General features: G+C 43.4%; 1 protein-coding gene across 10 annotated transcripts in view; it reads right to left on the bottom strand.

Annotated features, from left to right (window-relative positions):
* NT5C2 (5'-nucleotidase, cytosolic II) overlaps nucleotides 1–24,090 on the bottom strand; it is a 140,704-nt gene that overhangs the window by 80,052 nt on the left and 36,562 nt on the right. For 4 of the 10 annotated variants that reach the window (XM_082722477.1, XM_082722475.1, XM_082722474.1 and 1 more), the window contains exon 1: nucleotides 10,769–10,799. The exons of 1 other annotated variant lie outside the window; for it this stretch is intronic. The gene's annotated coding sequence lies outside the window, so the exon portion shown is untranslated. Of the gene's footprint in view, nucleotides 1–10,768; nucleotides 10,905–24,090 lie in introns of those variants that run through there. 5 more of the 10 variants (XM_082722471.1, XM_082722463.1, XM_082722466.1 and 2 more) reach the window with 4 other exon arrangements.

The following is a 24,090-nucleotide window of genomic DNA, read 5'->3' on the forward strand; positions in this document are numbered from 1 at the left end:
CAGGCAAAACATACTCCTTTCACCACTAACACCACCCTCCCCGCCAAAAGGGAAACCAGCTGCTCCACCAGCTCCAGGCAACTGCGAAAAACAGGAAGCAAAGAGTAACTGAAACTGCAGGATAAACCTGGGTAGCAAAACCATTTTAAATGTTTCAGATCACATCAGTAATTCACTTGGAAAGGAGCTGCACTTGAGGGGAACCTGGGTGGTTCAGTCAGTTAAGCATCTACCTTTGGCTTGGGTCATGATCTCGGAGTCCTGAGATTAAGCACCGCTTTGGGCTCACTGCTAAGGGATGAGTCTGGTTCTCCCTCGCCCACTGCCCCTCCCCACCCCCCCCCATGCTTTCTCACAAATAAATAAAATCTTTTAAAAAAAAAAAAAAAGTAGCAGCACTTAAATACATTACGTAGCACAAGCCTATTCGGCAAAGTGTTTTACACTGCATATTGAACCAAATACTTATTTTTCAACAGATAATAGGTAATGATAACAGTACATAAATATGAACTCTCAGAGTTTTACTAAACTTGACTGGAATTTATTCTGTTTGAAATATAAAACTTGAGACTGCTAAGTTTTATAATCAACCATTCTAAGAACACTGCTTTGAAACTTAAATAAAAAGGATCACTTTGAATGGTTTCTTAAAATTTTCTCACCAGCTTGAAATTTATTTTAAGCTTCAAAAATACAAATTGAGTTGCATATTAAACTAGTTTATAGAAAAAGAAGAGTTAAAGTCACATCCTCCATTTGTACGCCTGGTTCTGAACTAAGTAGGCACATGTGTTTGTGTACGTGTGCGCACACGTGTATAAAGTAATAAAATCACTTTATTATAGTTGACTTTTTAAAAACATTTCCAGGCATCTGAGCAGCTCAGCTGGTTAAGCATTTCCCTTCGGCTCAGGTCATGATCCCAGCGGCCTGGGACAGAGTCCCATGTCAGGCTCCCTGCTCCACAAGGAGTCTGCTTCTCGTTCACTATCTCGTTCTCTCTCTCTCTCTCAAACAAAGTAAAAAAAATAATAATAATTTTGTTTAAATAAATAGATAAAAACATTTCCTTTGTGGGGTACCTGGATAGCTCCATCAGTTAAGTGTCTGCCTTCGGCTGAGGTCATGATCCCAAGATCCTGGAATGGACCCCCACATGGAGCTTCCTGCTCATGGGGAGTCTGCTTTTCCCTCCCCCACTACCTCTACGCACCCCCAGCCCCACTTAAGAGCACTCTCTCGCTCTCTCTCAAATAATCTTTAAAAAAACAAATGAAAACATTTCCTTTGTTGTGATACAAAGGATACTTAACAAAATAACTGATATGACCTTATTTCTGCTCTTATGTTCCAGCAACTTGGTAACAGCTTTAAATGTACAATCCATATAATTAACGCAGGTTATATACGAACTATAAGGTATGTTGAACTGAAAGATACTGATAATACTGACTATACAGTAAGCCTTACCAATTAGTGCTATAGACCATTTCTACCAAGAGGAAAACGCACATATGTACAGTCAGCTTTACAAGCTGCTGCTGACAGTAAGGGAAAGACTTTTTCCCTACTACAATCCTTGATAAGTCTCTACTATGGACATCTGTTCAGTAAAGAGGCACGTTTTACACATAGCCCTTGAAAACCCTATCCCTTGACCAATGAGCAAGTAAAACCAAGGAAGTATAGTGGTCAGTTTTGTTTCTTTTTTTTAAAGATTTTATTTATTTATTTGACAGATCACAAGTAGGCAGAGAGGCAGGCAGAGAGAGGAAGGGAAGCAGGCTCCCTGCTGAGCAGAGAGTCCGACTAGGGGCTCCATCCCAGGACCCCAGGATCATGACCTGAGCCGAAGGCAGAGGCTTTAACCCACTGAGCCACCCAGGAGCCCCCGTGGTCAGTTATTTTTAACAGTATGTGTGGCTTAGCATCCCCTCTGTAACATGACCGCAAATAAACTAACTTACAAATACATTCCCTAGAAAACAAGGTAAGTCAGATCCAGGTTTAGATTAATTCATCTAAAAATACTGCTAAAAATCTAAATCATAGTATCTATAATTAATAGCATAGAGACGAAGGGCTGGCTGCCCCAAGATGGGCCTCTTTGACATGACCATTATTTTGATTTAAAAGCAGTCAAGGGGTGCCTGGATGGCTCAGTAGGTTAATGCCTCTGACTTTGGCTCAGGTCATGGTCTCAGGGTTCTGGGGTGAAGCCCCACATTGGGCTCTCTGCTCAGCAGGGAGCCTGCTTCTTCCTCCTCTTGCCTGCCTCTCCACCTACTTGTAATCTCTGTCTGTCAAATAAATACATTTTTTAAAAATTGGGGGAAAAAAAAAAAAGGCAATCAAAACCCAGCAGGTTCAGGAAAGCTCTTTACCTCTCCCTCAACTACCTGCTTGCACCAAGAGAAGAGCTATTAACAGAGATTCCCCTAAGATGCTTAGATACATAAGGCAATCTTTGTTTCCCAACCATTTTCTCTCAAGTCCTTGCTAAGAGTCTTTCTACCCTTTGTATCCTCAGGCCCTTAGCCCCCTCCTCAGCTCACACAAGCATCACGTTGCCTGTCTCTGGAATCTCTATGTCTGTGTGGATTGTTCTATGTATGCTATTAAATTTGATTTCCTCCTGTTAATTTGTCTCATGTCAATCTGATTCTTCATCCAGTTAGGACTCTAAAGAGCAAAGAAAATTCTTCCTTCCTGAAAATGGTGTCATCTATAATCCAAAGAATTGCGCTTTGAAAGAAACTATAGCTCTAAAGTATTTTTGTAACTTTTGCTCCTTCTAATAATACTAAAAGTAATACATGGAAGAAAATATCTTAAAAGTATTTTAAGATGTAGTAGTCAAGTTTTCCCCCAAAGGGAGACTTCTTAAAACTGCTGTATATAAACTGTGTTAAATGTTTCATTAACTTCTTGCCTTTTGAATAGTTCATGACAGTTTTTTGTTCATTTTTCATTCCATTAGTTTCATTCAGTTCTATCTGAATGGGCTTTTGCCCTGGACTATACATTTCAGGAAAAGGCAAGCATTCATAGTTTGCACGCCAAGTGATATACACAGCTAACAAATTTCAACTAATAAACTCACACCTATCCATGCATATTATTTGCTATCCTCTTACCTTCCTTTCTTTTTCTTTTTTTTTTTTTTGCACATTAACACTTCCAGACATGATATATTTTGACAGTTAGAGTCAGACCCTTTCTCTAAAATGTAAGCTCTCTAAGGGTGAGATTTGTTTCATTTGTTGCTGTAACCCCAGTTCCTTTAACAGTAGACTTGATACAGACAGGCAGAAACAAATGGAACTCCTAAACCTCTACACTTGGAAGTCTTTGCTTTTTAGAAGTTAATTCTTGTATAAGCCTGAAAATGCAAGAATACTGCACAAGTTCCTTTTAATGCTCTAAATGAGTCTTTGTGAAATCTTTTGGTTCAGAAACACAAGATTCTTGGCTTGATTAACGTAATATTTTGCTAACATTTCGACATCGGGCCTTGGAACAAAAGGTTCCTTGTTCTCTGATGGAAAATAACAAAACTGAGAGGAATCCTGTCAAGTGAGAAATGCAGTACCTGTTGCCTTGACAATTGGTTTTTCTTCAAGCAATAACATGCTCCAATCTCTAGTCTGAAACTGGAAAGTATAAATTTATTTCATCTATTCCTAAAGTTCCTAAATATATACAAACAAGACCTGAATTTTGTTAATGTTCTTCTCTTCACCATTCTACTGCTGCTACTCCTAGAATTGTTACCTCAGCCCTATCACACAGAAGGCTAAATATCTGTTCTACATCAGCATATGAAGGCTGTTTTTTTGGTTTGTTTGTTTGTTTTTTTTGGGTTTTTTTTGACAGAGAGAGATCACAACTAGGCAGAGAGAGAGAGAGGAGGAAGCAGGCTCCCCGCTGAGCAGGGAACCCAATGTGAGGCTTGATCCCAGGACCCCGAGACCATGACCCGAGCCAAAGGCAGAGGCTTAACCCACTGAGCCACCCAGGCGCCCCTGAAGGCTGATTCTAACTAAATGTTTTGAGTAATATAAGACCTTCTACAATAATGGTCATTGACACAAAGAAGAAGTATGTAAAGAAAACATTTTAAATGAATGGGCAGGAGGATATGTAGTATGCCATCTATTTCTTCAAAATATTGCTATAATTAACTACGGTCTTTCAAAAGCATAAAGGTAATGAAGCCTAACAGTTTTTACAATCAGCCAATATAAAATATTTTTCACCTTCAGTAATGATTCTTAAATACTCTTTTAAAAAGGAGGCAAAAAAAGAAAGTCTAATTTCAAAATGAACGAATTCTTTTACTGATAATTTCCTGGCTCACAATTATACTGTTGTACCTATTACCTTTCCTCTCACAAAATAAAAAAATAAAAATAAAAATCAGAAAGTCAGAAATAATCACAGTATTTCTACTTCTTGGTTTATAAATTCACATTTATGGATTAGTCTGCTTATTTGGTAAAAATTCAGAGATGTGTAAGTTCAATGCCTTAATAACCCTAACTTAACAGCTAACATTTAACATTTACTAAGTGTTCACCTTTTTCACATATTATTTTAAGCACTATACATATCTTTCTGACTTCTCACAACCATGTGAGTTAGGTGCTATTCTGGCATACAAAGAAGAAAAGAGCATACTGAAATTAAATAATTTGACCTATGTCATAGAATTATACGTGTGATGAGGAGTACAGATTCTAAAGCCACACTGCCTGGGTTCAAAACGTAACTCCAACACTGATTAGCTCTATGACTGAGCAAATTACACAATCTCTTCAGCTTCTTCCACTCCAAAATGGTGAGAGTTGGAACAAGGATTCAATCCATTAATAAGTGCAAGGTACTAAGAACAATGGCTGATACATAGTGCTTAATCATTTATTATTTATAATGGTAGAGGCTGCAATGTTCTACAATGTTCTGCAATGTTCTACATTGCAGCTTCTGTACAATGTAGAACAGTAGTTCCGGCCCCTTATCCATGGTTTCCCTTTCCATGGTTTCAGTTACCCATGGTCAGCTGCAGTCCCCAGAAGCAGATGATCCTCCTTCTGCCATATAGGCAGAAGGTCAATAGTAGCTTAAGGTTATGTCCCAATGCCTACGTCATTCACTTCATCTTATTACGTAGATATTTTATCATCTCCTGTCATCACAAGAAGGGTGAGGGCAGTACAAGAAGATAATTTAGAAGACATTACATTCACATAACTTTTTTTTTTTTTTTAAAGATTTTATTTATTTTTTTGACAGAGAGAAATCACAAGTAGATGAAGAGGCAAGCAGAGAGAGAGAGAGAGGGAAACAGGCTCCCTGCCGAGCAGAGAGCCCGATGCGGGACTCGATCCCAGGACGCTGAGATCATGACCTGAGCCGAAGGCAGCGGTTTAACCCACTGAGCCACCCAGGCACCCCTCACATAACTTTTATTATAGTTTTATTCCACAAAACAACTGGCCTGGGCTCTTCAAATATATTATTATGAAAACAAACAAAAAGCTGGACCTGATGTGGATTAAAAGTAATTACAGGAAGGGGGTGGGATTATGGACATTGGGGAGGGTATGTGCTTTGGTGAGTGCTGTGAAGTGTGTAAACCTGGTGATTCACAGACCGGTACCCCTGGGGATAAAAATATATGTTTATAAAAAATAAAAAACTAAAAAAAAAAAAAAAAAGTACAGGGACATGACAACTAAATGCAATTCATGATCTTTCACTAGATCCAGGACCAAGGGTTAGAGTGGAGAATAACTATAAAGTTCATTTGGGCAGGAGGCGGGGGGGCTTGGAGAACTTAGTCGGTTGTGTCTGACTCTTGATCTCAGAATGGTGAGTTCAAGCCCTGCATTGAGGTCCACACCAGACCTACTTAAAAAAAAAAAAAATCAGACTAAAAATAAAATCTTTTAAAAAGGGGTGGGCGGCGCCTGGGTGGTTCAGTGGGTTGAGCCTCTGGGTTCAGCTCAGGTCATAATCCCACATTGGGCTCTCTGTTCAGCAGGGAGCCTGCTTCCCCCTCTCTCTCTGCCTGCCTCTCTACCTACTTTCGATCTCTCTTTCTCTATCAAATAAATAAATAAAAATAACATCTTTTAAAAAAAAATCAGAAACACCTAAAACTCCATAAACAAACTGGTTTATTCATATAATGCAACACTACAAAGTGATTAAAATGAATGAACTAAAGTCTTATCAACATGGACACATATTATAAACAACCCTGGGGTGCCCAGGTGGCTCAGTCAGTTAAATACTTGACTCCTGATTTCGGCTCAGGTCATGATCTCAGGGTCCTAGGATTGAGCCCCGAGTTGGGCTCCCCAGGAGTCTGCCTCTCCCTTTATCTCTCCCACTTCATGCTCTCTCTTGCTCACTCACTCTCCAATAAAATCTTTTTTAAAATGTTTAACCAAAAAAAAAAAAAAAAAAGTTGCAAAATCATATGTATAATGTATTAAATAAGAGGAGTATATGTACTAGTGGTGGCTGGGTGGCTCAGTCAGTAAAGCATCCAACTCGATCTCAGCTCAAATCCCGATCTCAGGGTTGTGAGTTCAAGCCCCACGCTGGGCTCCAAGCTCGGCATGGAGCCTACTTAAAACACACACACACACACACACACACACACACACACGGTAGGAACTAATAGTTCAACACTCTCCAAGTCAATTTAATCCTTCTGATTCTGTATTCCACCTAAAAAGAAGGCAGCTTTGCTGCTCTGCTGACAATTTTGCTATTTTTATTGTTTTTCATTGGCTTATTGCTAAAGTTGTTTTCCATTTAAGAAAGAATGAGACACACATGGGTGGCTCAGTCGGTTAAGTGTCTGCCTTCACCTCAGGTCATATTCCCAGAGTTCCACCTGGAACTCCCTATTCAGTGGGGAGTCTGCTTCCCCCTCTGCCCCTCCCCTCGCTTGTGCATGCACACACACACACTCTCTCTGTCAAATGAATAACTAAAACTTTTTTTGAAAAAAAAAATGAACAAAAAGCCACTGCAAACTCTGGTAACCAATCACAGAACACAACCAAATTTCAAATAATAAAAAGTCATATAAGATTTACTATGTCAGGTGACAAGAAATTCAGTAATCTATAATAATTTGCAATCAACATCCTAAAAGCAAAGAACTTTTAGGGGCATCTGGGTTACTCTGTCCATTGACCATCTGACTCTTGGCTTCAGGTCAGGATCTCAGGGTTGTGAGACTGAGCCCTGAATTGGGCTACCAGCTCCGCAGGGAGTCTACTCAAGATTCTCTCACCTTCTCCCCCTGCCCCTCACATATTTTTTTTTCCTCTCTCTCTAGGATAAATCAATCTTTAAAGGAAAGAACTTTTTTAGTTCTGAACCTAAAAAACAACACAAACACCTACCACTCATTACAAAAAATTATCTTGGGGCAGCTGGATGGCTCAGTGGGTTAAGCATCTGCCTTCAACTCAGGTCATGATCCCAGGATCCTGGGATAGAGCCCCAAAGCCGGGCTCCCTGCTCATTAGAGAGCCTGCTTTTCCCTCTCCCCAACTCTTGCTCCTGTTCTCTCTCTCTCTTAGAATAATAAATAAAACCTTTATTTAAAAAAAAAAAATTATCTTACTTCATTGTGCTGTATTTTCCAAAAATCTACATAGCCTATCTTGTAAGCAGCTTATCAGAAATTCTATCTCTAGCTTTATCTCATACTATTACTCTACCACATACTTTTAGTGAGAGCAATCTATTAATTAAACCCTCAATATATCCACCTTCGCATCTTCTTACTCTCCTGTCATCATCACTCATGCTTTTCTGATCCCACCAACATGCAGTAACATCCCCACTCTGAACAAAAAACAGTGAGAGTTAACATTTATAATTTAATGTATGCCAGTATTGCTTCAATGGAATTATCCCACTTAATCCATACAACCTTGTGAAATTTGTTCTATTTTTCCGTTTTTCGTGGTGAGAGAAACTAAGTGAGGTCTTCCATCTTCTCCAAGGTTGCACGGCTGGTTAAGTTGCAAGCCAGATCTCAAACCCAGACTCCAAAAACCACACTCTTAAACATACGTGATGCTATCTCCTGGCTCAAAGTACTGAAGGGCTTTATTGCTCAAATGTCACTGAGCATATGCCCTGTGATATTTAACATGTTGTGTTCCCAAATGTTGTCCAAGTGGCTCAAAATACTACATTCCTTCAACAAAAATTTACTGAGAGCCTGTACGCCAGGCAATGTTGACCACTGGGTATAAAAATATGTTACAGAGCCTTTACAAATGAAAAGTAGATGAATTCTTCAGATACGTGGACATCCCAGAAAGTGGGTAAATGAAAATTAAAAATATGTACATAGCAAGTGAAACTACATAAAAACTGTGTTTAAATAGGAATTGGAAAAGAACTTAGTTATACATCATATGATAAAGTTGGGGTCTGTTTCTTGTTCTGCTCTTTCATTGAATTACGCTTTTTGTTAAAAAAGCTAAGCAATGAAAAGATGTATTTAAAGAAAAAAGGCTTAAGTGCTTTCTTCCATAAAACAGCAAAAACAGGGGCGCCTGGGTGGCTCAGTGGGTTAAGCCCCTGCCTTCGGCTCAGGTCGTGATCTCAGGGTCCTGGAATAGAGCCCCACATTGGGCTCTCTGCTCAGCGGGGGGCCTGCTTCTCCCTCTTCCTCTGCCTGCCTCTCTGCCCTCTCTCTCTGTGTCAAATAAGTAAATAAAATCTTAAAAAACAAACAAACAAACAAACAGCAAAAACAGCCTAGAGACAGACAAATGAACATCCCTAACATTCCACTATAATCTGGCTTTCTTTAGGAAGATAAACCTATTGTCAGTACTAAGGCTTGCAGATACCATTAGTAAATATCTCTCTATACAAATCTTCCTACAATAATAAACTTTTGGAAACCTGTAGCTAATTGTAAATTTTCATACCATGGAATAAAATTTTAGTACTGAAAGAAACCAGGGTGTCTGGGTAGCTCAGTCCCTTAAAGCTCTGCCTTCTGCTCAAATTCTGATCCCAGGGTCCTGGGAGCAAGCCCTCCATCTAGGTCCTTGCTCAGCGGGAGCCTACTTCTCTGTCTGCCTCTTCCCCAGCTTGTGTGCTGACAAATAAATAAAATCCTCAAAAACAAACCAAAATACTGGAAAAAACCTTGCAGAACTCTCCTTCAGCCCTCTCATTTTACAGACTGATTTGCTAAATTTTTAAATCTAAATGCAGCAACAACCTGTAAGAGCTGAAATTGTAGCAGCTTATACTGCAAAAGAAATGCATTTCAGAAGTAGTCCGTGTGTGCTACCATCAAGCCATCATGCAGAGGCCTGGATGTCTTCATCTGGATAAATTCTAACCATGGTTGAGAAGTGTCCCAGTAAGGACTCCTAGATGGCTCAGGGGTAGAGCAGGCGACTCTTGATCTCAAGGTTGTGAGTTGGAGCCCCACATTTGGGCGTGAAGCCTACTAAAAGAAAATTAAGAAGAAAAAAAAAGAGTGTCGTGGTAACTATTTAAAAGGACTTCAATCACATTAAGTCTCCACGGTAAACGGTACTGTTTCAACATTCTTCCTTGTGGGTTACACTTAGAATTTGCATCCGCTGTCTTAAGAGGCAAAATGAACAGTGTGCAGACATTACAAAACAAGCACAGTTCAATCAAGAACCTGTCTGCACCCAGACACGCACGGGCGCACGCACGCACACAGCCCTACAAAGGTGACCAGTCACTGCGGATCACTGTACTTTGCATCCGTCAAACATAACGGCCACAACGCCCACAGCTCTACCCACTGCTTTTAAAAGCTGAGGCCTACTGGCGTCAAAACCTCCAAACGTTTTGCTTACAACGAATGGTTCAGGCCTCAGATCTGCATCTCCCCTCGGCTTTCACCAGCTTCAGGGGACCCCAAGAAAAAAAGGGGGGGGGCGGTCCGCCCCCAGACAGCTGACGCCTGACTTGGGAGCCGTTTAGAAATAACGAGCTTGGTTTTGTGGCGGCTCGCGATTCAACGTGAGCTTTCCAGGAAGTGCTGCAAACGACAAAACAACTGGAATGTGGTCTATCAGGCCGGCAATTTCCTGCGGCTCTGGCGAAAACGTTGTCAACCTCGCCTCCTACCACCGCGGTCCGCTAGTTCCTTGGGGGCCACCCGGAACGCGCAGGGGGTGAAGCCCTGGAAGGGGGACGGAAAGACTGGCCTCCGCTGCCTGCGGGAGGAAGGCGGCGTCCTCCGGAAAAAAATAACCGGAACTCAGTAAAGAAGGGTCCGCCTGAGGCGAGATGGGGGCTGCCACGGGCGTGAGAAAAGCGGGAGGACCGGACACGGCGAGGCTGGCTCTGAGGAGACCAAGCCAAGGGCCGCGCTCCGAGGCGAAGGCGGGTCCCCGCGAGCCGACGGCAGAAACAATGGCGCGAGCGTGACGTGGGGCTGGGGGCGTCGCCGCGGAGGCTGGGGCCGCTCTGAGGCGGGGGCCAGCTGGGGATAGGTTTGGGGGTGGGGGGCGAAATGCGGCCACGAGGGTGTCGAGTCCGCGGGCCCTGGGATGGAGGAGAGGGGCCAGAGGGGTGCAGCGGCCCGGGTGGGGCCGGGGCAGGGGCAGGCGGCGTCTCCCGGTCCCAAGTCGCGCGCTCTGCCGCGCACCCTCCCTGCCTCTCTCGCTCGCTCTCTCGCTCGCCCGCTCCCTCCCCGCCCTCCCGCGAGTCCCGCCGCACTCACCGGCCCGCCGCTCGGCAGCAATCCCAACGCGCAACTGCCGCAGCCGCTGGGGCGCGCTCCTTCCCCGCCCCCGCCGCCCCGGCGCCGCCCCCAGCTCGCGCCCGGCCAGGGACCGGCGTGCTGTTCTTTCCGCAGCTCCGCCGAAGAACGAGGCCGCCGCGACGCTCCCTAGCAGCACAGACTGAGAGGACCCTGGTTGCCTGGGCGCCCTAGCGCGGGTTTTCAAGACCCATAAATATCAGAACAGCAGTCGTTGACGACCTGTGGGATAAGGCACATTGACAACCCTTAGATGTCATTTAGGTCTCCATCCCTTGGCTTTGTGTCTGGCCCCTCAGCAAGGCCCCACCAACACTTTCCCTTAAGGGGATGGGGCATCCTTTATCTCCTGGTCAAACAGACCTTAGACCCCTTCTGGTTCAGAAGGGACACACTGAGCCACCCAGGTGCCCCTGTAATTGAATATTTTAGGAGTGTTTTGTTTTTTTCCTCAGTGATAAGATTCGGGGTAGTTTCTTTTCTTCTTTATACTTGTCCATAAATTCCCCAGATTTTCTACATCATTTATACTACTTGTATAATCAAGAACTTTGTCTCCAAAAGTCAGAAAAAATAATTTTAAAAATCTGGGACATGTGGGGTACCTGGGTGGCTCAGTGGGTTGAGGCCTCTACCTTCGGCTCAGGTCATGATCCCAGGGTCGTGGAATCGAGCCCGCAGTGGGCTCTCTGCTCCGCGGAGAGCCCGCTTCCTCCCTCTCTCTGCCTACTTGTGATCTCTGTCTGTCAAATAAATAAAATGCTTAAAAAAATAAAAATCAGGGACATGTAATAACTTAAAATATTGGGGAACAAGGACCTCATTCAGCTGGGGTCATGATCTCAGGGTCCTGGAATTGAGCTCAGCATTGGGATCCCTGCTTATCCGGAAGAATGCTTCTCCCTCTCCCTCTGACCCTCCTCCCTGCTTATGCCCTCTCTCTCTCTCTTTCTCTCTCTCTCCCCCTTTCTCTGTCACAAATAAATAAATCCTTTTAAAAAAAATTGGGAAATAAACTTAAATAACAGAAGAAGAGAATATATCTGTAATACATAAAATAAAGATTTGTATCTAGAACATACAAAGGACTCAACAAATCAATAAGAAAAAAATCTAGTGGAAAAATGGGCAAATAATATAAATTGGCAGTTCACAGAAGGAAGTTGCTAATCACAAATTGCTAATAAGCACACAAAAACATGCAATCTCAATAGTAACCAGGGAAATGGAAATTGATACTGAGATTGGCAACAATTTTCAATCTTCATAATATCAAAAGAATATAAATTGGCACAGCCACTTTAGAGGGCAATAGGACAACATCTATAAAATCCATGTTTCATCAATGCCACTTCTAGTTATCTACCGTACTCCATGTGCATATGGAGATGTATATAAGGATAATTCCTATGATGTTGTTAATAAATTTTGGAATCAGCCTAAGTACCCACCAATAGGGGAATAGCTAAATAAAATGCACAATACTCGGGGCGCCTGGGTGGCTCAGTGGGTTGAAGCCTCTGCCTTCGGCTCGGGTCGTGGTCCCAGGGTCCTGGGATCGAGCCCCGTGTTGGGCTCTCTGCTTGGCGGAGAGCCTGCTTCCCCCTCTCTCTCTGCCTGCCTCTCTCTGCCTCCTTGTGATCTCTGTCTGTCAAATTAATTAATTAATTAAAAAATTAAATTAAAAGAAAATGCACAATACTCATAATGCAATTCTGTAGAGAATTTAAGAGAAGTGACCTTGATCTATAGTCCTATAGTTGAGAGGCACCGAGATGGCTCAGTTGGTTAGGTGCCTTGGCTCAGGTCCTGATCTCAGGGTCCTAAGATCAAACCCTGCCTCAGGCTCCATGCTGGGTGTGGCGCCTGCTTAAGATTCTCTCTCTCCCCCTCCTCCCTTTGCCCCCCCCTTGCTCCCTCTCGCTTAAAAAAATACACAATATAGTTGAATATAAAACCCAAGTTGCAGTATAATATATAACATGCAAATATTATATATATATATATATATATATATATATATATATATAATTGATATATTTTTTAAAATCTTCCTCAAAATGCTTAACTTCAGACAAACCCAAATTAAGGGCTATTCTATAAAATACCTGACCTGGACTCTTCAAAAGTGTTATGGTCAGGGCACCTGGCTGGCTCAGTTGGGAGAGTATGTGACTCTTGATCTTGGGGTCATGAGTCTGAGTTTCATGTTGGGTGGAGAGATTACTTAAAAATAAATAAATAAGTGGACTATTTTTAAAAAAGAACTGGAAGCCTTCAAAAAAAAAAAAAAGTGTTAAGGTCATGAAAGCCAAGGAAAACATAGATTGGACGAGACTAAAGGGACAAGACAACTAAATGCAACAGAGGATCCTGGAACAGTTAAAGCACATTAGTGGAAAAACTGGTGAAGTTCTAATAAAGTTTATAGTTTAATTAACAGCACATTGCACCAGTGTTCATTTCTTAGTTTTGATCACTGAACCAGAGTTATGGAACCCATTAACATTAGGAGAGGCTGAGTAAGGGTATACTGGAACTTTCTGTGACTTTTTTTTTTTAAGATTTTATTTATCTATTTGACAGAGAGACAGTGAGAGAGGGAACACAAGCAGGGGAGTGGAAGAGGGAGAAGCAGGCTCCCCGCTGAGCAGAGAGCTCAATCCCAGGACCCTGGGATAAGGACAGAGCCTAAGGCAGATGCTTAATGACTGAGCCACCCAGGTGCCCGTTACTATTTTTGCAGTTCTATCTAAAATTATTTCAAAAGAAAATGGTAAGGCACTTTGCAACTCTTCTGTAAATCTAAAATTATTTTCAAAATAAAATGTTAAAACACAGACATAAATACCATTTTTTTCTTATCAACACTGCTATAGACAAATTCTAAATTCATGTGTTGAAACCTAATGCCCAACATGATGGTATTTGGAGGTAGGGCCTTTGAGAGAGAATTCGGTCATGAGGGCAGAGCCCTCCTAAGTGGAATGAGTGCCCTTATAAAAGAGAACCCCGAAATCCTCCTACCCCTTCCACCTTGTAAGGACACAGCAAGAAGATAGCTTTCTCTGAACCAAGAAACAGGCCTTCACCAAATCTGTTCGTGCCTTGCCCTTGGACTTCCCAGCCTCTGGAACTGTGAAAATTTTCTTATACCAAGTCTCTGGTATACCACTTTACCTGCCCAAACTAAGAAAACCACACATTGTTTGTAAAAGATTTTTAAAACAGATGATAAGGCTACATCCCAAATGTTTATTAGAAGTTATTAAAAAAAAAAAAAAAGCTATCTCTGAAGATGAGGTAAAGGGCCAAGTGCGAGGGTAAAAGGGAGTTTAGCTTCATTTTACTGCAGTTTTTGTTCCTTTTTTTTTTTCTTTTTCTTAGAGAAAGAGAGAGCATGTATGTGGAGGTAGGGTGGAGGGGCAGAGGGAGAGAGAGAGAGAGATTCTTAAGCAGGCTCCATACCCAGTACCCGACCCAAGGTGGAGCTCTGGGGCTCATCTCATGATCTCTTAAGATCACAACCTGAGCTGAAATCAAAGAGTCAAACACTTAACTGCTTAACTGACAGCCACCCACATGCCCCTATTTTATTGTTTCTTTTTTTTTTTTTAAGATTTTATTTATTTATTTGACAGAGAGATTACAAGTAGGCAGAAAGGCAGGCAGAGAGAGAGAGGAGGAAGCAGGCTCCCTGCTGAGCAGAAAGCCCGATGCGGGACTCGATCCCAGGACCCTGAGATCATGACCTGAGCCAAGGCAGCAGCTTAACTCACTGAGCCACCCAGGCGCCCTATTTTATTATTTCTGAAGATAAATGTATTCGTGTATTATTTTTGTAACCAGAAATTAATGTTTAAATTACAATAGAAAGGAAAAGGGCAGGACATCTGGATTTATGACTTTCTGGAGAAAGAGAAGCCGTATCAACTATGAAAGAACCTTCCAACAGAAGACTGGGGAGCCCAAGGAAGCAATGGGCCTTATGTGGCTTGCCTGGGGTCTCTGACTTGGCATTGGCTGAAAGGCCTGGGCAGTGAGTGCTTGGCAAGAGAGGCCATCTTACCGAGGCACTGGATGGCCTCTCACCAAACTTTCTGCCCAGTACCCACATGGCTGTCCTACTCCTCTGATCAACATGATTTTTCTCCCAGAATACCATCAACTGTGAGTCACCCAGAATGTAAGCAGCATTCACAGGTCACTCATCAGTTTTCTTCTCGTTGGCAGAAGCTCTCAGAGAAATGAAAACATTGCTCAACACCCTGGCCTGGGGCCTAGAAACAGCCTCCGGCTGCCCAAAACTCTTTCTCCCAGGAAGTGTTCAGTGTTAGATCCAATCCGCCATCTCAGGTGTCTCCTCTGTTTTTCCGTCCTTCTTTCTCTGATAGCACAGGGTCAGCACTTGGGTGATCAGTGCCAGCACAGGCACTATGAAAGGAGACAATGAGAAAATGTTTAGTCTAGTTAGAAATGTCCACTCCAACTTGAGAGACAGGATATCCATGTAAGACTCAGGAGCACGGACATTTCTTCAAAATTATGCAGTGAGCTCCAACCTTGTGCCCAACACTCATCAACAGAGACATGGGTTTCTGCCCTTTTGGATGTTTCCAACTGCTTGGGAAGATGAGCTTTAGATAAATAAACAATTATTTTACTACAATTTTATGAAAGAGAAATGCAGGAAAAGTGAAAGATGCTATGAGAGAAAACAAAATAGGGGCTAGGTTTTGGGGTAGGGAGAGGCTCAGGGAACATTTCCCTATGGAAATAACATCTCAGCTGAGCCCTGAAGGATGAATAGGACTTAAGCGAAAGAGATGGGCTTGCTTGGATGATTGGAAGAGTCCTGAAAGGGGGACCAGTAGGTACAAAGGCCGGAAATGAGTCACTATCTGATAGTGACTCAATACTGCATAAAGGCTAAGAATAAGGTCAGCAGGATCCCCACTTCTTTTTTTTTTTTTTAAGATTTTATTTATTTATTTGATAGACAGAGATCACAAGCAGGCAGAGAGGCAGGCAGAGAGAGAGAGAGAGGGAAGCAGGCTCCCTGCTGAGCAGAGAGCCCGATGTGGGACTTGATCCCAGGACCCTGAGATCATGACCTGAGCCGAAGGCAGCGGCTTAACCCACTGAGCCACCCAGGCACCCCCGGATCCCCACTTCTGCTTCAACACAACTCTACTTTTACCTGTTTTAAAAAAAAAGATTCCAATAAATAAAAATAAATAAAAATAAAAACAAAAGAAATAGGGGCACCTGGGTGACTCAGTTGGTTAAACATCTGACTCTTCATTTTGGCTCAGGTCATGTCTTGGGGTCATGCTATTGAGCCCCACATCAGCTCAGCAAGGAGTCTGCTTCTCTTCCTATCCCTCTGCCCCTCCCTAAGCTGGTGTGTGTGCTCTCTCCCTTTCTCTCACAAATAAATTTTTTTTAAGTGTATTTGAAAGCACACTTAGCATTCTAAGCTCTGGAGGACCTCTCAGAAGACCTTTGCATGGACTCAAGGCTCCATGCTACAAGGGCTTGCTGATCTTAATCAAAGTTCATTGATTTTGCCACTGTTGTCTTGCCAGGCTCTTTCAAAGGGCCATCTTCCCACTCTGACTCTCCCAGTGGTGGTGTGGAAAGGCCTCAAAAGAGATCATTGACAGCAGCTCAGTACAGATCAGGCAGCTTAGTCCACAGGCAGCTTCTATCTATGGAATCAGAGGCTGAAAATAGATCATTACATGCCACTAAAGTTCTAAATTGCTTCTAACCAGGCAGCATGCTGTAGGGATTAAGAAAATGGATTCCAGAACCAGACTCTCTGGCTTCAACTTCTGGCTCTGCAGCTAACTAGTTGTGACCCGAGACAGGTGTCTCAATGCCCTCATGTCTTAGTTTCCCCATCTTTAAAATGGAGATGAGGATAATAATAGTATCTACCTCATATGCTTGATAAGGATCAAATGAGATCACATTTATACAGCATTTGAGATAGGGCTGGGCATCCAGTAAGCACTATATAAATAAACTGGTTAAATCAAACCAAAGTGGCAACAGTGTGTTTCATTTTTTATGAATTTATGGGTGGCAAAGCCCAAATCCAGGCATTTTAAGTCTTCTTCTATTTGATGTTTTACCACTGCTGTCAAGGGAGGCTCTCTGTGGCCTCCCCCACCTCTGAGGAATTGGGGTCACAAGGCCCTCTGAAATGGTAAATGGTTACCAGATTCAGGATTCCTTCACTCAGTGATATTTCAATAGCACATCTGGGCATTCAGGTAGGGTGGCCATCTTTGGACTATACCATTCAGGACGTTAAAATAAACTGCCATTGGGATGCCTGGGTGGCTCTGTGGGTCAAGCATCTGCCTTAGGCTCGGGTCATGATCCCGGGGTCCTGGGATCTGGCTCCACATGGGACTCCCTGTTCAGTGGCGGTCTGCTTGTCCCTCTCCTCTGCCCCTCCCTCCACTTGTGTGTACACCCTGCAAATAAGTAAAATCTTTTTAAAAATAAAAATAATAATAAAATAAACTGCCATCTACTGCCATTACTATTTCTTTTTTTTTTTTTAAGATTTTGTTTATTTATTTATTTGACAGACAGAGATCACAAGTAGGCAGAGAGGCAGGCAGAGAGAGAGGAGGAAGCAGGCTCCCTGCCGAGCAGAGAGCCCGATGTGGGGCTCGATCCCAGGACTCTGGGATCATGACCTGAGCTGAAGGCAGAGGCCTGATCTGTACTGAGCTGCTGTCAATGATCTCTTTTGAGGCCTACTTGTGACCGCTGTCTGTAGTGGGGGGCAATTTCGTGGGACTGAGCCCGTACCCTTGGGGATCTGACACTGTCTCCAGGCAAACAGTGTCAGAATTAAGCCTGACTGAGCCACCCAGATGCCCCGCCCTTACTATTTCTTGAAAAACAATTTTTTTTTAAAGATTTTATTTATTTATATGACAGAGATCACAAGTAGGCTGAGGGGCAGGCAGAGAGAGAGAGGAGGAAGCAGGCTCCCTGCAGAGCAGAGAGCCCGATGTGGGGCTTGATTCCGGAACCCTGGGATCATGACCGGAGCTGAAGGCAGAGGTTTAACCCACTGAGCCACCCCGGTGCCCCTTGAAAAACAATTTTAACACCAAAAAAAGTAGGGAAAACATAATCTCAGAATAAAAGGCAGGGCCTTAAATTAAACTGAACTTGGTAAAAAACTGATGCCCTTTTCTGCTTTTTTCCATTTCATCTTGAGCCAGGACCTAAGAGCTGACCCCTGTCTAAGACCCAGCATTTGGCTAACACTCTACCTGGCCCTTCTGAGTGTTCCTGGGCACACTGGACATTATAGTGAAACACCTCTCCACCTCTCAAAGGCAGTCCTGAACACCCCACACTTAACAAAACTGAAGGCATTTGCTAATAATCCCAGAGAGTACTGCTGTGCTCAGAGGTAGAGGGGCCGCAACTGGAGGAGCTTTTTCAGTTGTTCCCTGTAGCACTTAATGGGGCAATTTAGAACCTTGGCTCTAATTCCAAGGAGTCAAGGACTCTGAGCTACCCGGGTGTTTCAGAAAAACCTCCCCAAACTTCTGTGCCTTCTTTACTCTCATACCTTTCCCACACACAATAACACTTCTGAAATCAAATGCGTGAGGGTTTTCCCACACAGAGCAATTCTCTGGGACAACTGAATGCTAACAACTGAGCTTAATTCTGACACTGTCTGGTCAGATCCCCAAGGGTACGGGCTCAGTCCCACGAGATTGCCCCCCACTACAGACAGCAGTCACAAGTAACAGATGCCCAGGTTTCCCACAACTTCTGTCTGACTTGGCTACAAATCAGAGGTCCCCATGACCTCCCCCTTGGATTTGATTGTTTGTTTACAGCCACAGAACTCAGGGAAACACCTACTTGCCTTCACCAGCTCAGTAAAGGACAAGATAAAAGTCAGCAGCCAGATGGAGAGATACAGAGGGTGAGGTCTGGGAGGGTCCCAAGCACAGGAGTTTTTGTCTTTACGGAGCTGGAGGGCCACCCTCCCAGGATGTGGATGTGTTCACCAACCTGGAAGCTCTCTGAACCCCACACACTTTCATGAAGGCTTCATCACACGATTTTGGCTTCAACACGTGATTTGTTCTGCCATCACTCATGACTGATCATTAACTTCATTTTCAACCCCCCTGCCCTTCTTAAGAGAATGGGGTGAGGGGAGGACTGGAAATGCTGAGCTTCTAATCACGGCTTGCTCTTTCCAGTGACCAGCCCTCATCTATGACTCGACAAGAGTCACCTCATTAGAACGAAAGACATGCCTATCACCCAGGGAGTGCCAAGGATTTCAGGAGCTCTCTACCAGGAACCAGGGAAAGAGACCAATGTCTATTTTCTACTATCTCACGCTGGGTGTGCAGTTTTTCTTCCCAGACACAATGAGAGTGTCCAGGAAGGAGAGTCGGGGGCAGGGGCTGGCATGCTGATGCTGCTGCGAATCTACTGTGTAATTTTGGTGCGGCCCTCAACCGTTCAGAGACCTAATTTACTCTTCTTCAAAATGGAGGCAGTAATACCTGTTTTGCATTCCTCAAGCTTGTCTTGGGAATGAAATAAATAATGGCTACGGATATGGTGTTAAAGCATTATAAAGGAATGGGTGTTTGCTAACTCTCGGGCCCCACCCCTTCTGGTCAGGGCCCCAAGATTCCCTACTGAGTTTATACCAAGGATCCTCCCCTCCACCCTCTCCTTTGGCTTGACTAGGATTCCATAGCACAACACTCCAGGGGAGACTCTGAGGTTAGAGCAGTGTGGTAGGGAAGAGCTGATTTGTTTTTTCTCAGAGCCCTGGTCTACCAGGTCTCTTCAGGAGGGAATGAGCTCCTAAGTATTAAACACTCCAGGAGTCCACAAATACTCTTGGAGTTCCAGCTTAGTGAGCCTGTCCAAGAATGCTTCCTGCTAAACTAACAAAGGGTGATGGCAGGAGAATGCCGGGAGACATTCCATTCCCCTGCCTCCACGGAATCCTGGCAGCTGGACTTCCTCGTGTGTTATATCTGGAAGAAACTTTAGATCGGTGGTTCTCTATTCTGGCTGAACATTAGAATCACCAGGGGAGCTTTTAAAAAATACCCATGCCAGGCTGTAAACTCATACCAACTAGATCAGAATCTTTTGGGGAGGGACCTAGACATCAGTATTTTTAAAGCTCCCCAGACGAGTGAAATATGCAGCCTTGTTTGAGAACCACTGCTATTGATAATCCAGGTCAAACAGCTCATTTTACTGGGCGTTTAAGAATTTTGTCCAGGGGTGCCTGGGTGGCTCAGTGGGTTAAAGCCTCTGCCTTTGGCTCAGGTCCTGATCCCAGGATCCTGGGATCGAGCCCCAAATCAGGCTCTCTGCTCAGCAGGAAGCCTGCTTCCCTTCCTCTCTCTCTGCCTACCTGTGATCTCTATCTGTCAAATAAATAAATAAAATCTTAAAAAAAAATAATTTTGTCCAAATTCATACAACAGATTGGAGCCTGAAATGTCAATTCAATAGGCTGATGATAATAACAGCTAATTTTTGTGGAGCATTTACTGGCAAGCAACCTCCACTTTGCAAACATAATCTCAGTTTGCCAGCACAATCATCTTTTGAGAAAACTGAAGCCCAAAAGGTTTAGTTTGCTCAGAGTCAAAGCAACTAAAGTGGCAGAGATCCCTGTTCAACTGCTGAACCAAATTTGAGAGCCGATGACAAGACAGGGGTAGGGCCTTTGCCTTTAAGGAACTTATAGTCTATCTGGAAGAAGAGGAAAAAGGTGAGTCAACGCTTAAAACAGTTTAATAAGCATGATAGTAAAAGTAAACAATGGAAGGCCAGGGAAGTCATCTAACTCTGGGAAAAGCCAAGGAAGTCTTCTCAGAGGAGGAGTTAACCTACAGAAGTCTTAAAAGGTGAATGAAAAGTAGTTTATGAAAGAAAGAAAGGAGAGAAGTGGGAGTAGCAAGTGCAAAGACATGACACGTGAGAGAGCACGGTGCTCCGCGGATGCTCAGAACTCTGTAGTGATTCAGAATGACCCGGGAAGTCCATTTGGGTAGAGATAAGAGTAAGCGGTGAGACTGAAGAAGTACAGAGACCATATCATTCAGAAGTCTGAAAAATGGAACCATCAAATGATTATAAACTACTCAATGAAAGGATAAAAATGTGTTTAAAAGATTACTGAAGGATAAGACATCAAAAGTCCAGGCAACAGAAGAAAAAAAGTGGCCTATATCAAAACTAAAAACTTCTGAGGGAAAATGGCAAGTAGGAAGCCCCTAAACTCACCTCACCCCTTGGATACAACTAGATAACACTCACGTAAGGGCAAATAACTCAGAAAACTACCTGAAGACTGGCAGAACTGGGGCGCCTGGGTGGCTCAGTGGGTTAAGCCACTGCCTTCGGCTCAGGTCATGATCTCAGGGTCCTGGGATCGAGTCCCGCATCCGGCTCTCTGCTCAGCAGGGAGCCTGCTTCCCTCTCTCTCTCTCTGCCTGCCTCTCCATCTACTTGTGATTTCTCTCTGTCAAATAAATAAATAAAATCTTAAAAAAAAAAAAAAAGACTGGCAGAACAAACTCCACATCTAATATAGAGACAAGGGGCACCTGACTGGCTCAGTCAGTAGACCATGGGACTCTTGATCATGGGGTTGTGAGTTTGAGCCTCACACTGGGTGTAGAGATTACTAAAAAAAAATTAATAAATAAACTTAAAAAAAATGTAGAGATGAGGCCACACTGAAGAGGGTAGGAAGAGCAGAGACACAGTGGGGAGCTAAACCCAGCAGGCCTGGCTGCCGGGGGAGGGAGCCATTGGGTGCTGAGAAGAATAAGAAACAGACTGCCGTACCCAGTAGTCTATCTGCCTGGGGAAGATGAGTTCCCGCAGCATCTGGCTTTGAAAATCAGAGGTGCTGAATTTTGTGAGTTTTCACAATCAGTGGGACTTAAAGCCTAAAACTTTATTATCATTATTATTATTTTTTAAATTTTTATTATTGTTATTGGGGTGCCTGGGTGGTTCAGTTAGTTTTAGATGTCCAACTCTTGATCTCAGGTCAAGTCTTGCTTTCAACTCAGTCTTGAGTTCAAGCCCTGCATTGGGCTCCATGCTGGGTGTGGAGCTTACTTAAAAAAAAAAAAAAAAAGGTAAAAATATTATTATTTAAATATTAGTTGTTCAGTAATACCCCATTGTGTCAGCCAGAAACATGAAAATGGAGGAAGAATAAAAGGTTACTCAATCTCTCAAGAGATAATATAGTTCAGGGACACCTGGGTGGCTCAGTGGGTTAAGCATCTGCCTTCAGCTTGGGTCATGATCCCAGGGTCCTGGGATCGAGTCCTGCATCAGCCTCCCTGCTCAGCAGAGAGCCTGCTTCTCCTTCTGCCCTGTCCCACCAGCTTATGCTTTCTCTCTTACTCACTCTCTCTCAAATAAATAAAATCTTAAAAAAAAAAAAAACACAGAAGCAATGGAGTTCTTTTTTTTTGCCATACGAAATTTAACATATTATGACATTACAGGTAAGTTTTATTTTCCTTATTACACCCCTCCATATTTTACAAGCTTTCTAGAATGAACATGTCTCATTTTTAACATGAGAAGTTTTAGGGAAAAAAAATAAACTAAAAATTAAAAGAAAACATTTTTTTAAGATTTTATTTGACAGAGAGAAACACAGAGAGAGGGAACACAAGCAGGGGGAGTGGCAGAGGGAGAAGCAGGCTTCCCGCCAAGCAAGGAGCCCAATGTGGGACTCTGGGATGATGACTGGAGCGAAGGCAGCTGCATAACGACTGAGCCACCCAGGTGCCCCTAAAAAAAAATGTTTTTAATTAAAAAGAAGTTCTAGGAAAAAAGTGAACGTGATTTTATTTTATTTTATTATTATTATTATTTTTGTGTGTGACCATGATTTTAAAAAATCTTTTCTTCAGGGGTGCCTGGGTGGCTCAGTCATTTAAGCCTCTCACTCTTGATTTCAGCTCAGGTCAGGAGTGGAGCCTGCTTAAGATTCTCTCTCTCCCTTGGGGCACCTGGGTGGCTCAGTCGGTTAAGTGTCTGCCTTCAGTTTGGGTAATGGTTCCAGGGTCCAGCTTAGCATGGAGCCTGTTTCTCCCCCACCCTCAACTCCTACCCCCTGCTCGTGCTCTCTCTCAAATAAATAAGGAAAATCTTTAAAAAAAAAAAAAAAACTCTTCTCCTTCTCCCTCTACCTCTCTACCACCCACCCTTGCTCAAGCTCTTTCTCAAATAATAAATAAATAAATAAATAAAATCCTTTTTTTTAATTTATTTATTTGACAGGCAGAGATCACAAGTAGGCAGAGAGGCTGAGAGAGAGAGGAAGAAGCAGGCTCCCTGCTGAGCAGAGAGCCTGATGTGGGGCTCCATCCCAGGACCCTGGGATCATGACCTGAGCCAAAGGCTCAGGCTTTAAAGCTCAGAGGCTTTAACCCACTGAGCCACCCAGGCGCCCCAATAAATAAAATCTTTTTTAAAAAAATAATAACTTCTTGAAATAGATTCACATCTCCCTACCCTTCTGTGAAAAGGGATATCATCTTCCTCCCCGCTGTCCAAGCGGGGAATCTTGGCACAGATTGCAGAGCAAGTGCATAGAGACTCAGTGTCTGAGCTCCAGGACCTGTTCTCCAGCCCTGCACCGACACAGGTTTATGTGCAAGAATTTGTCTCCCAAAGCCCACAACCTCAGGAATAGAGATGTTAAAGCCTACATTAGAAGCTGAATCTCTGTCCTTAAAAAGATAGCACAATAATCTAGAGATACAGTTTGGAAATAAGTTTGAAAAATGCCTACAGCATGTGGGAGGGAGAGTTAGTTACTAATCTCAGAGTTCCCTGAGGGACTCCTCCAGGAATAAAAGACCTAGCAGGTGCCATTTCCCTCCTCCTCCCTCTGCCCCCAGCATAATCACATGGCCACCTGCTGGAACCAGTGCAGCACCTGGCACTGACTTCCTAACTTGGTTACACCACACCCCACCCCCTCCAGCTGGGCCTATCTCAGTCCCAGCACTGTGGGTGCCTCCCCCAGAAGAATGATGCAAACACTGTCAACACTACATTTCCCAACCTCCTGTGGAGGAGACAGGCACCTTCTTAAAACTGTTCACCGAGCCAGCATGTGCTTTACAGAGCAGGCCCAGCTGGCCCAGTCTCCACAGTGGCTGCTACATGTCTGTGGAAAAGAACCAGTGCCACCTTGTTAAAAGTGT

The sequence above is a fragment of the Mustela nivalis genome (genome assembly GCF_964662115.1).
Source record: "Mustela nivalis genome assembly, chromosome: 2".
NCBI lineage: Eukaryota > Metazoa > Chordata > Mammalia > Carnivora > Mustelidae > Mustela > Mustela nivalis.